The sequence below is a fragment of the Gymnogyps californianus genome, chromosome 1, assembly GCF_018139145.2.
Source record: "Gymnogyps californianus isolate 813 chromosome 1, ASM1813914v2, whole genome shotgun sequence".
Taxonomy (NCBI): Eukaryota; Metazoa; Chordata; class Aves; order Accipitriformes; family Cathartidae; genus Gymnogyps; species Gymnogyps californianus.
In genome coordinates this window covers 67,211,874-67,226,090 of record NC_059471.1, presented here as the reverse complement: position 1 = coordinate 67,226,090, position 14,217 = coordinate 67,211,874, and positions in this window count along the sequence as shown.

Sequence of the window (14,217 nt, the reverse complement as noted above, 5' to 3'; positions counted from 1 at the left end):
CCATATTACACTGGCTGCAACTTGCCACAGCGCCCCTGAGTATTGCCTGCCGAGACGTTAGCTGTGACAGACCTGGTTTGGAGGGGACAGTAAATCATGAAGTTGCGGTTGACAGGGGTGGTTTAAGGAAAAGCAACCATACTCTTTGCATTTTTAAACCTTTCTACTCTAAAAGTTAACGTCGACTTGGGATAAGAGACCTCTGTATTTTCCAGCGCTCTCTCTGGGAGCAACCCTGAAGCCCCTGGAGCCCCGGTGGGAACGGCACGGCAGGCAGGAGGGACGGGGTGGGCTGGGACAGGGTCCGGTGCAGGGGCTGCCGTCAGGGACCGCAGCGCTTCCCACATCCGCTGCCATCTTTTGCAGAGGAGGGTGCAGGACTTTACATATTCCAGCAGACCAGCTTTGGTATGTGAGAGGGAAGAGCTATCCAGTAGGTTCTTATTTCATGTATGTATTGTTCAGCCAATTAACTGAGTGGATTAAATACAACACAGCTTTCAAACCCACTGAGAGATCACCCAACTTTGCTTTCACCAAAGTCAGCAAGAGTTTTGCCACTGATTTTACTGGAGCAGAGGGATGCAAATACTGCAGGACTTTGAAATCCTTCCCATATGGTATACCCTCTAACTCTTCCTACCACAGGCTGCAATTTGAAAGCCAAATATAATCAAATAGCATCTAGCCATTAGGAATTTAGGTGTTTTGGTAAATACTAAATGATTGTACACAGTGTGCTTTGACAAAAAGGTTAGCTCTGAGGAGGTATAGATGAAGGGATGCCTATTGGTATCAGCACTTGCTCTGCTTCTTCATCCCCATTGTACATCATTGTACACTTGCCTACTGGAAAGTGGGTCGAGACCATCTTGCTTATTTTGCACGATTTGTTCAATTCAACTATTGAAAAGCTTTCCATTTATTTCTGACTGTCTTTGAATTGGCAATTTCATTTACTCCTGAAAGGCTTTACAGCCAGACACAATCCAGCAATTTATAAGTCTCAGAAAAAACCCAAGGACAAAAGTATAACTTAGCACAAATTCTTCAAGGACAGGTCATGCCAAAATAAGGCAATGTCCTTCCAAGAGAAGGAAATAGATTTATCTATTTATTCCAATATATTATTTGTAGACGGGGAGGTGCAATATCTCTTCGATTTGGCAAGGTCTTGCAACCAGCTCACATGATATCCTCAGGCACATTACATATATACAGTAAATCAAGAGAAATAAAAAAGTGGTTGGAAAACTGTATTCACGAAGTTGTTATCAGTGATCTGTGATCAGAATAGAAGGATGTGTGAAATGGACATTTACAAGGGCCTAAGTCTTTTGCTATTCAATATTTTCATGAATAACGTCAATAATGCATTAAAGAGTATGCTTAGCACTTAGTGCTTCTCATTTTGTAGACCATTATATTGGGAAGGGTAGCAAGCACTGTGGTGAACAGGATTGGAATTCAAAAAGATCTTGATAAATTAGCATTATAGTTTGAAAAAAGAATTCAGTAAGAGGAATGTGAAGCTTCACAGTTAGGTTTGCAACTTTCAGTGGCTTATAGGATGCAATGACTCAATATTGTCAAGCTGTTATGAAAAGTAGTAAAGAGTATGCTGGTTACGCATGTCTCTTCTGTACAAGAGACGACAGACTCCTCCTATTCTCCTGAGTCACTGGAGATCCGTTGTGAGAGAAGAGAAAGTAAAACAGAGGCAGAAGGGGAAAGGAAAGTGCTTTTTGCATATTGCAGATGGATAAGGGGAAGAGGGAAGTGAACACAGTAAAGCAAGTTTTGAGAGAGAATTAAGCAAGGATGGAGATAGTGTTCCTTGTAAAAAAGACAGAAGCAGAAAGATTTGTGGTAACGTATAGGTTTTTCAACAAAGAGTTGAAAAATGTTTCATTTTTAGATCTTCACTTGCATTGTGGAGATGTCAGAAAAGTCTCAATTAGTGTGCTCCGAGCTAGATTATTTCTATTGACTTTGATGGAATTACAGTAGAAAGGCTGTCAGAGAGAGGAAATCCCAACATTTGAAGAAGTTATCATCTCAGTTTTGCTGGTGTCACTCAATAACATAGATTAAGTAGAAACATGTTCATCTCTTTAAGACATGTTTTTTTATTATGGAATAACATGTTTTTATAATGGGAGAAGTACATGTTTCTGTCACATTGCTTTTTTGGAAAGCAAATCAACTTTAAAACAAGAAGTCAAAAAAATAAGAAGAAACCCAACTATTCAAAATGAAGATGTAGATCTAAACTTTGTGACTACTCTAAGATGTGCCAGATATCCCTGGTCTCTGCCACAGAGGCAACAGAAGAGGAAGACTTGTGATATTCTGTCTGAAAAACAGAGCACCCTCAAAACTTCACTGCATGACCACTGCACTGACATGTGACTTCCGTACCAAAGTAAAGCCTTGTAGTGAAGGTGCACATGGCTGTGATGGAAGGAGGAGCTGGGAGATCAGTTACTGCATATGAGTCTTCAGGAGACTCTGAAGACACAAGCGCCTCTTAGCAATGTACCAAACTTTGCTGTTTCCCCCAACGACAACAAAAATTGTCTAAACAGTAGAGAATTCCTGGAAAACTTAAGAAATTCCCCTATGTATAAAAGCAGATATAAATTTATCATTCTTCTTTTGTAGCAAAGAAAGTGCTTAGAGTAATCCCAGACAGTCACTGCTGTCTTCTCTTGATGTAGTTGACATTTCAGGCTTTTTTTCAAATATGCTGCAGTCACAGAGACAAAACACAAAGGACCCACAAAAACAAAAAACCACAATTTTTAACCAGACAAGAATGTGTAAATATAAACAGGGCTGCTGAAAAGTTCAGTCAGTCGCGTTTATAATTGCAGGGAGCCATAAGGTCCTCTGAGTCAAGATCAGCTGCATAAGTCTGAAGCCCATGCATGAAAGTAACCCTGAACATGCTACTATTGCTGGTTGTAAGAAGATCTTCTTTTGATGCTGGAACCTCGTTCAGCATATATCTTTCCATGCGTGTCCTAGCCTTTCCACTTTAAGATGTTTCCATGCTACAGTACTCCCGAAGTCCCAGACAATGAGGAAAAAGGAAAAAGGAGTGGATGTAAACAAACTTGAAGTCTTTCAAACCAGTCAGCATCCCTTGGGCTTTTTTTTTTTTTCCTCACTGCAAACCCTTTGATTCCAATCGCAGTCCTCTGTACACTTCCCACAGATGAAGAAACAAAAGCAAAGACTGCCCCAATTTGGGTTTTCTACTATTGCTGCCTGTGTCACTGTCAGGCCAATGGATGAGAGCAGTCAAGCTGCTGGGCTGACCAAGCCCAGGTGCCCTGGTCCTGAGATTTCCTGCAGATATTATAACTGGATCCGTAAAACAACCTATTAAAGTTGACTGTGCCAATGTCAAAATACATTTAAAGCAGAAGATTCTCCATGCCCCTCTCCTAGTTCCACATGAGCACTGAACTGATGTGCTGAACTGATGTGCCACTCAGGACACTGTACCTGGCAGGTGGAGCGTGGTACGTGGGGATGAGCTGTTTCAGTGTGGGTGCAACTGCTGTGTCCCCACAGAAATGGTGAATAGCTTCTCCTGTACAATGCAATCTGTCTGTTGGCTTGTTTGGTTTAGTTTTATTTCTTTTCTGCTCACACCCACAGACTTGTTGGTGTTCACAAGACTCAGTTTTAGATGTTACATGCCTGCAAGCACACTGGGAAAATGGTTATGCAGTTGGATATCCATGTACTGTTTATCCTACCTTGTCCTATTCAGACAAGTCCCATCACAGCCTACTGCAAACCACTAACAAATTCCTGTGAGATTTGGAGCGTTTTGTACTGCAGGGGCTTATTCTAACTTAATTTCTATAAATTAGTTAAAGAAATGCCCCAAAAGAGAACCAGAGATTGCTTAGACTAGGCTTTTATGTTCCTGAGTTTATTTCTGAATGAGTTTTAAGAAACTTAGGATTATAGGTACTTTCTGCAGATTTCACCCTAGTCTCCATTTTTGATGAAAGAAGAGTATTTGTTGTAGACTCGAATCTCATTAGGCTGCATCTAGATTCATGATTTGTTTGGTTTCTTTCTTTTTAACGTTAAGTTTTGAGGATTGTTGAGAGGAAAATATCCAGGACTTGACTGAGAGGTTTAATTTCACAAAGGCATTGGCGTTCTCAATTCTTGTTTAGGATCTGGATCCTACCCATGAATCTAGATGTACAGCTCCACACTACGAAAGAACATAAGTAGCCCGGCTCAAATCACAGACATACAAAGGACTTTTTGCATGCCTGAAGTAACACACACTTGAGAGCTTTTCTGGATCGGGCCTAGTTCAGAAAGCCTGATAAGATGTAGCTCAACAACACTGTGTGACAATATAATGAAATGCACAGCACCGGCTCCTGCCAGAGACTCAGTGGTGATTGATCTTATTCTGAATCAAGACTTTCAGCATCATAAATTTAAACTGTGGCTCTTAAGTGTCTACTGGAAAACATATAAATGCTTAAATACATATATTCTTTATAGTGTTCTCCTAGACTTACATGTAGGCTACCAAGATAGTCTTCTATATGTTGCTTTTTCTATCTCTACATACACAGATGTTTACACATGCTTGTCTTGCTGATTCTCAATTTCAACTGAAATAAACTCAAGAAGCCACAGGTAATTTTGGATGATGTCCAAGGATTGCTGGCAGGGAATGAGATGACTCTACAGTGCTCTGTTCAGCCTTGAGGCTCCTTGGGACCTTCTGCAGAACATGTTTTTGCCATCAGCACCTGTTTGATGTGCATAAGGGTTAGCAAATACTTTTTTTGCTGTTGTGCCAATGAACGTCCTAGCTTATGAATCAGTATATGCTATCGGAAGAGGCTGTGTCTCACCTTGTCCAACTTAACTGAAAAGGTATAGGCAGGAGCTGGAACTTAACATGTCAAAGTACATTTTTATGTGCAAAAAAGGCCCACTGGCATAGGGATTATCAGTGAGGAAATGACATCCTGGGTCACAGCTCACTCTCCAGGCAATGGGATGGGTGGCAGGGTGCTGACACAGCCTTACCTGAACCAGCCGTGAAGGCCAGCTGAGCTGTCATTGCTCCACCACACAGAGATTTCACAACCCAGACCTTGTTCCAAAGCTTTCCTTTCATAACCCCACATAATTCACCACGCATGCATCACACTAAATTGTAATTAACCAACAAGAGTTCCAAGCAATCGTAAATCAAATGAGACTGGCCATGGCCTCCCTGGTGGGGACGATCAGACTCTGCCCTCCCTCCTTGCGCCGGGGTGCTCATCACCTCCTGTGTCCTCACGTGTTAAGGGCACTTGGATCTGCTCCTCATCTTCCAGCCATAGAGACACTGGGGTGCTACCGCACAAAAACCCTGTCTCAGCCACACAAACCTATTTCAGCCCTTCATCCTGGAAAATCCCTTCGGCCCTTTGCATATTATCTTGGCAGCATAAAATTTTATGCTCCTGACAAACAGCTCTGCAGCAAAACTGTTGTGCCAAAGACTGGTTTATAATGGTAATGAGTAACGCTTACTGGACCATATACTCTCGCTTCTAAATTTTTCTGTAGGTGCTGTTTTGCTAGAGGGTCCTGGCCTGGAATGCACTGGAATTTTCTAAATACTTCAACTGTAGGATTCAAGGATGGAGGGTTAACTAACTGTGAAACTGCATTATCTGGGGAGATAATCCTTGCCACTCCTCCTTGTTGCAGTGCAGCTTTACACGTTTGCTTTGGAGGGTTAGGATCTTATTCGTAGGAAGGAAGGTTTCTGGTTTCCCGTTCCTCCCTTTGCCACTCAGGTAGGCAAAGCTGTACAGCTCCCAGTGGCCACAGACGATGGCTGATGGCAACTGCCACAAGGAAGTCTTGTGCTGACCTATGGGCTCTTTTGATGAAATTTCGATGTTAATAACACAGACATCCGCTATGGAGTAATCTCTTTGTAACCCATGAGTATGTATTCAGGGTGTGAATCATTTAATCCCAAAGCAGACACTTGAAATAGCTCAGACGAACCATGCCCCTAAAGGTGTCTACATCCCTCTGCTTGCCATGAGGAAAGCCTGGGGTGAGTGGATCAGACACAAACATCTGCTCCAGGCACGTCTAAAGGCAGGTGAGACGTTTGCTTCCTTCAGTGCATTTTCCAAGCCACGAGATCTGAGATATGTCTTCCCGAGTCACCCATCTCAACCCCACGCAGAGCGCCCATCTTTCGCAACAGACCTGGGCTCTGTGAGAGCTTTTGGCTGCCAGGCAGCTACTCACTCTGTGCTTCAGGCTTTCTTCTCTGATTGAGACAATTCTAGCACAGAAAGCAGTAGTTGGGCTCTTTGATGAATGCTTAATTTTATCTCTTCCCTCTCCGCCCCTGCTTCCCGCCACGGTAAGCTAAAATAGTTAAACGATTGGGGTTTGGTTGCATGTATTGTTTATCCGTACTTGCTCTTGCTTCTATGTTTAACAGAGGAAATAACTCGCTACGATAAAGTATCACTACATGCTGGTAACATCAGATAAGCTACGCTGGACAAAAATGTTTTCTTTGGCAATTCTCCACTTTCTTTAATTTGGCCAGAGAACCCGCTTTACTTCTAGAAATGTGAAGGCCCCAGTTATGCTTGACTGTAACACAAAGAGTTTCACAGTTTTTCTTGTTAAACTCCATGTAGGACAAGAAGAACAATCCTACCATTTCTTTCCCTAGTGTACAATTGGGCTGATAAGCATCAAGCTGCACATATCAAAAACCACAGTGAATGTCATTTGCATTAGCTTTCTGCCTTTCCAGAAAAAATGAGCCTTTGCAATCTGCTTATCGGCCCCTACTGGAAGCTGCACAATGCTATAGCGATATATATTTAAAGTTGAGCACAGGGGAGGAAAAAGGAAGCGCGCCTAGAGGGAGTCCTTTTGGGGTGGAGGCAGCGTTCCCAGGCACAGCAGGAGGAGCTGAGCATCCCCCTTGCAACTGGTGGGTGTCAGAGGAGCCCCCCATGCCCCCCCCAGGGAGTGAGACCGGGGCACTGCTCCCCTGGCACAGCGAGGGATGGGCAGAAAGGATCGGGGTGCAGGGGTCATCCCATGGGAATGGCTTGGTGCTGCAGCTTCTCTGTGGCTCCCGTCGGTGGGTATCAGGCTGCAGGGGTCACTCGGGAGATACCTCGGCACACAGGGCGAGAGGGAAGGAGAGGGCTACTGGAGGTTGGATGCCTCTGCCCCCTGGGTAAGCATGTGCTGGTGCTTGGGGTGGTTCTGGGGCCGGGTTTTATCAGTCCCTGCACAGTGCTCTGGATGCGGCCACAGCTGAGCACCTTGAGTCAAGAAACCTGAAGCACCGCAGAGGGCAGTTATCTTCACCACGTGCAACGAACATATATAGCTATGCAGGATGTATGCACATGGGACCACACATGAACTCATGTGTGTTATGGGTTAACCGGCGTGCAGGAGTCACACCAGAGGCATTACCACAGCCTCTTAACTTCACATTTTGCACCTAACACAAAGCTTTGACCTCATGAGCCCTCTTCTGCCTGAAGGCTAGAGCGTGGCACTGCCCATGGGAGACACAGGGCAGCAGCATTGCAGCAGGTACAGCATCTTTCCTCTTCATCTCCCACCAAATGCCTCGAAAAGCTGTGGCTGGCCTTGCTACAACTCCACCACGGGGTCAGCTCCTCTGCTGATGGTGTGTAGCTCATACAGCCCACATGCAGCAAGTCCCCTGCTTTCAGGATACTGCATGAGGGATTTAGCGGGCTTCACCCCCAAAATGTGCATTGACTGTGCATTTACTGCACCTGCCCTAAGAGCTGGTGTCTGCGCAAGTGATGGACATATCAAAGATTTCTAGTTTTGACAGAGTTGCCAGTGGTATGGAAAACTGAGCTACATTTCCAGGCAGCAAAGGCACCTGGCATACAGTGAGCCATGCTGTGAGGATCTTCCTTGCAGCATATGTACAGAGTGAAAGCCTTAAATAGGCTGGATTTATTTGTTGGTTTTTTTCCCACCCTTTCCTCCCTCCCTCAATACAAACATTTATGTAATAAAATATTTCTAGAGCACAATGTATAAACAATGCACACTTAATAAAAATAAGAACTGGAAAACTTTAGTAAGAAAACAGCTGAACTTAATTTTCTAGCCAGATAACAACTGAAGGGTTTTTTTTCAGATATTAAGGTGTTTTTCTTGCGATAGGTTTGACTTACTCAGGAGTATTCTGCTTAACACTGGCTCCTTAAAGGAATACTTGAATTTCTTTCTTAGTTATAACCAATGTGTAATTTCTGGGACTTAAAATTTGAATTTCTGGTTAAATAACTTTAATTATGTGTCTTTTCCTGGTGCAGCTGGTGCCAAACCATAGATGAAAGCAAAGTGATTATAGACAAAGGGCAACCACTGGGTGACCGGGTTTCCTTTGGAGAGAGTCAATACAAGTCATTTATGAGTAAATCTAGTGAAGAATCTGCAACAGAGCCCAGTATCCACTATTAGGCTGGGTCCTATATACAATATACAGTCACTGGATAAAATACTGAAAGAGGCTAACATAGGAGATGATACCCTGTTCCCTGCTGAGTGTCCTCTCCATACGCCACAGTATCACAGTTCCCTTCTCCATCACCTCCACTGCTTCATGGCGTTGCTTATAGGAAGTGAGGGTGCACTCCTCAGGGACAAGGGGTCGGCACCACAGGCTAAAGAAAGCCCCAGCCCATGTCCCGCGGTGGGGATGGATTAATCTGCCCCTTGCACCGGTCTGTAAAAGGGGTTGCTGCCCCTCCAGACCTGCTTTGCCCTGTTTATTCCTTTTAAAGGGGTCTTGCTGCTGTGTTTTGCATGGCGCACTGGTCTGCCCACGCCAGAATGCAATGGTGCAGAACTGGGTCTTTTGGACCACTGTTTTTCTGGTTCCAGTCCTTAAGATCCAAGAAGGGCTTGAATTATTGTGGTCTGAGCGTAATTCATTCAGAGGTTTTCTCAACCGCTTATTCACCTCTTCCTGTGGTAGAGCTTGCAGACCCAGCTGGCATCAATGATAGCAAAAATACATTGCTTTTTGAAGAATCAGACCTTCATTTTTAAATTATTGCTCTGATACAAGCTAAGATGGGGAAAAGATTTTCTCTCAACTTAAAAGGAAACAATAATTCTCTCTTTTTATTCGAACACTATTCTATCCCATGATTTTTCTCTCTTTGCCATAGAAATTTTGAAATCAAGTCAAACACTGGAAAGAAAAGATGGTATTGTGAACCTTGGACATAAAAAAAAACCCCTTGGACTTAAAAAACTAAAGTAAATTCCAGCTCTTCCTGGGTTTTACGTTTGAACTTCCTCACCTCGAGGCTTCAGCTTTCTAGTCTGTAAACAGGAATAATACCTTCCTGTCTCAGAGAAGTGTTGTAAGAAGCTTAACTGATTCGTGTTTGTAGGATGCTGGGACATGGCAATATGTATGTGGACATGGTGGAGATACACATATGTGCATATTTGTATGCATCTATGGATGGAGGTACAGACTGGTTTTATTTTTGTGTATGCCTCCTGTTTTTTCTTTTCACAACATTACTATCTTCCTAAAACACCAAGATTTCTTACAAAGAAGAGAGCATCGATACGTTTACCTGAAGACCAGCTTGCACATGAAAGAAACATGTTTTCTTGACACATACTTCTTGCCCATTTGAAGTACCAATGTTAGAAAATTTTGGTATTTGATGAATGTAGCACAGCACAGGCTTAAAACCAGCTCTCACTAGCAACGTATTGTCACATTACCATATCCTTCAGAGCAATCTATAATTGAAAAGGGAAGCGATATTTCACCTAGATATCCCTCTCCCTCCCTAATTTTCCTGGTTAAAATAACATGTTGCTGAACTATGAATTTTTTAATTTAAACGAAAAGGGATTTTCTTTTCTTTCTGTTGCCAGTGCCCTCCAAAAGAGCGGATGCAGGCTCCATGAGCAGCTCTTGGTTGGGCCGCCTCCCACACCCAAGCCCACACCAATGCCACCTTTTCTTCCCAGGACTTGTGAGCCATCCTCTGTACCTCACACCTCCTTTTGGTTTGCTGCTTTGGGTTTTTGCAGGCGTTCTCCTTTCCTCCAGCTTTGGGAGATGGAAATTTCATGGCAGTCAATCACAGGCTGCTCAACAACATAACATCTGAAAACTCCTTCCCTCAATGATGGCAGGCTTACAGCGGGATAACCATCTGCTCTGGCCTGACCACCACTTCCACTTTTCTTTGTCTCCCACAAAGATGTTAACAGGCCTCATTTACTTCTCATTCCTTCCCAAACCAGACAGCTAGAATTTCCCTTCCAGAAAAAAACAAAACCAAAACAGAACACCTTCTGTTTTAGAATTAAACTCAGAACTCTTGCTTTTAATATTATTATTAACAAAATATAAATACGCAAATTTCCATTTGGATGGAGAAACCAGCACATCAGATATTTTATTTTCCATTCAAAAAGTAAATCTAAATTTTGATATTTTAATACATATCTTTGCATGCACTTTTGAAAAATGACTTTTCAGTTTCTCGGTTATGTCTATTTCTTGTCCTGCTCTGGTACAATCCCCTCTGCTATTACCTTTTCCCCATTCTTCACACACGCCAGAGGTTACAGCATCCCACTAACAAACCTTGTTGGAACAAGGAGCTAATCAATAAAAGATTACAGAAAGCACTGTTTTCATTTTGCAACAAGGACCTGCTAGAACTCTGCTGCAAAGACTCATCTCCTTCGAATACAAAATAATAAAGATATAATCCAGAGGGCAAAATGTCATCTTCGTCACATTTAGTAAACATATTTTCAGCCACTGAATCTATATGTCTATATATACACACAAGCAGGAGGCCAGGGGTGTGTGTGCACATAACATGGAAATAGTGACTGGCTTCTGTTTAAGGCTCCTCACATTTGTGGAATTTTTGCTTATATGTTACCCCTTTTGTTTGCCTTTTAATTAGGGACAATAAAAGAATGGATGCACTTGGCTTTGGCAAGGAGGTCAGCGTTTCCTGCTGCTAACAGGAAAAAAGTGGGTGACAAAACCAAAGCATTGCTGCGCTGACCAGCACAAGAGCTTACTGATAACTTACCAGCTTTTCCACCTGCTTAAAATAAAATGCATCCACGGGAGAAATGGTCCTTCTGGCAAAAAGCTGAAACGGTTTTGCTTCCTTTGCCAGTAAGGAACTATGTTATCCTGGTAAACAATTTAGAGATGCCATTAAATGGCTCCTATTTTGTTATATTAAACCTGACAAATGATAAGCTAGGTTTCTATTCTGGTAATATTCAGCTCCTTTGAATGCAATTTAACAGCTGGAAATGAGAAGGCGGCAGCTCCTTGTTACCAGGCAACTCTCCCCAACCACCAGCAGCTGCCCCAGGGACCAGGGTTTGGGAGCTGCGCTGCACTGACAGCTCTTTGACCTTCTTCCAAACCCAGATCGATGCATGGAGGCTGCTTCAGTGTGAGGTCCCCTCTAAGAGCTCAGAGCATTTGCAAGAGCTACATCTCATGAAAACTATGGTTTCGTCTCTCAGTGTCTCATTATATTGTGTTATATAGCTGGAGTTTAGCCACTGACTTAAAAAAAAAAAAGTTCAGCCAACTTTTTTCTATATACAAGCAATTTTTAAGTTATGTGTTTATTGCTTTGAGTTAACGAGCACAATAAAGAATACATCGTGCTCTTCCGCTAAGAAGCCCGTTTCAAAGGCAGTAATGGGTACCAGCACACTCCCTCCTGCCTCCGAGAGACAGCTCATACTCATATAATCTCTCAGCAAGTCCACTTGCCAACTCAGTGTTTATGTTATCCCTGGTGCAGTTTTGTAGGGCATAACACACTGTATGGGCTTGTATTTGTTCTTACTCTTTTGCTGCAATATTGTTTTACTCCTCATGTCACCCTTGAACTTATTTATATTTAGTTTAGGCTTCATTCAAGCAACTAAAAATCCCCTAGAAAACAAGCACATGTGGAATGCATAAGAACAGAAATCACGATGACCTCATACATAGTATATTAATATACAGCTGGTCTAATAAAACACAAATCACATCCACTAGCAATATTTATGAAATAGCTTACATCACTCAAAAGGTCATTCATATTCAGAGGGTCTGGTTTGGGATTCAGGCTTGTTGAACTCTTGTCCTCGGTGTAAGTCAGAAATGGGCTCCATATGTTGACACCGCCTTTTCTCTTGACTCTTTCCTGGCAATCGGACAGGTCGCCATAGTTTCTTCATCACCAGGATGCTCCGTGTTTTAGCTCAGCACACTTCCAGTGGGACGAGGACAGCAGAGAAGAGAGAAGAAACAGTTCCTTCCATGTTGGCGCAATGCTTCAGCACAAGATTCAGTTGTCTCGGCTGCAGAGGAGCATTCAGCAGGCAAACCGACGGCCCTGAAGAGACACTGGTCCCTTGCAAAGGTTATTCCTCTGGTCATTCAGTCCACCATAGGGACATGGGCATGACGAGCACCTGCAGGAAAAGGAGCCTTTCTCTTTTTCTCCCTCCAGCATAATGCATCACTGTCAGAAAATGGGGTTTGGATCCCTTATTGAAGAGAGATACCAGTTAGGGAGGAGTCTTTTACGAAATTTCTTTTTGAGTAAATGATGTGTGAAAGATGAATAACCTTTCTTCTACATCACTCTTTGTGCACCCAGGTCCGTTTCTTTATCCAAGTCTTTTTTTCTCTCTCTAATCTACATTTGCTTATTCTTCTGATCCATTTCTTCCTCCACTAAAATTAAGCATATTTTGAAAGTTAACCCTTTTCTTCTTCAGTCAATATATGCTAATCGCTAAAAAGAGTTAAGCAGTATAATGGGACCTTTTCTGTGTTTGTTTTTATTAGAAAATGTTTAATTCAAACATACTGGATAAGAGGAATTTCATGCCATTAGCATTATTGGAGACCTCTTGATGAAATTTCACATCCTCCCACAAAAACATTGGCCTGATCTGAACAAAGACATACGTTTGTGTGGCTCCAGGAAGGATTTCTATTTGGAAGAGGGGAGAGTAATTTTTCATATTTATCCAGGGATCTGAAAATAGCCTGAATCAAAGCATGGCTTCTAACTGGTTTTAGTTGCAGTTTCTCATCTTTCTGACAGATTATTTTTCACCACCATTCTCATTCTACATCAATCTGTATCTTTGAATAAGGTTTCACACATGCATTAGTAACATCTTTCAATGGAGCTGCATGACCATCCATTGTTACACTGAGTGCCTTGAAATCTTCTTAGAAGGCTTGCATCCTATTTTTTTTTACCCTTCCAGCTTTCTCTTCTCATTAATACAAACACTTTACAATTTTGATTTATTTTGTTTCATTTTACAGCCAGACATTCAGTGAAGCTGACGTGTTTCCAACTCCACTGTTTTTAAAAAGGAAAGTGCGGGCTGTGCAAAAAGGCCCAGCTCATCTGCATTAGTGGCACTTCAGGAGAAGGTCCAGCCTGATCCACCACATGGGTTTCCCAAGCAGCAGGGGTTGCATTGGTACCATGAAAGGTTCTTGTCTTGCACTCTGGGCTCAATTCCTGCTGATGAAGAGAAGAAATCTTAAATTTTTAGCATGGGAACCCATACCTTTTCTCACTAACTTAGGTCAATCTGGAGAAGCTTGAAGACAGTAGGATATTTGGGGTGCTGCTTTTTTGATGCAAATTACCCGTCAGGGACGTTCTAGAGCTATTTACAGTCTGTCTGCCCACAGCAGTTCCATTTTGTGAGCTCCCTTCTCTGCCTGCTCACATGTGGGTGAAAATCAAGATGTTTTTCAACCTCTACAGGATTTTAATGCCAAATAGCAACAAAAGGAGATATGATAGAAGCATTTAGTGATGGTATGATGGGCGTTTTATCCTCAAGCAAGAAATCTATTATACCTTAACTTAATATCCTTGACTGGATAACAGACATGCAAGGGCAGGCGCGTGGTAAAGGAACTGGGCTTCCTCGACAAAGCAGTTAACTCCCCAGCCTAATGCCTGGAACCCAGTGATTTAGAGGTCTTTTCCAAAATGGAGGAAAGCAAAGCCGTTCTTTTCAAAGCTATTCTTTTCAAAGGGAGTAAGAAGTAAAAGGTAGAGTCAGTTATGTAAG